We start from the raw sequence: 253 nt of genomic DNA, 5'->3' as shown, positions 1-253 counted from the left end.
GAACATATCATACAGAAAGCGGGATTGGACCAAGATGAAGGAGGTGTGAAAACTGGAGGGAGAAATACCAATAATGTATGGATGTGAAAGCTGGACAGTGAAAAAAGCGGATAAGAGAAAAAGGCGCCGGGCGGCGGGGGACGAAGGGGCCGTTTCGGCGCCTCTTCTTTTCCTTTAGAAGGCAAAAAAAAGGGGGGAGGGGGCGCGGCTCCAAGGTGGGCGGAGCCTCCTTGCTGCGGGAGGCGGATCTCAG

This window comes from Rhineura floridana, chromosome 21 (genome assembly GCF_030035675.1).
Source record: "Rhineura floridana isolate rRhiFlo1 chromosome 21, rRhiFlo1.hap2, whole genome shotgun sequence".
Lineage (NCBI taxonomy): Eukaryota > Metazoa > Chordata > Lepidosauria > Squamata > Rhineuridae > Rhineura > Rhineura floridana.
This window is presented reverse-complemented; position numbering follows the sequence as displayed.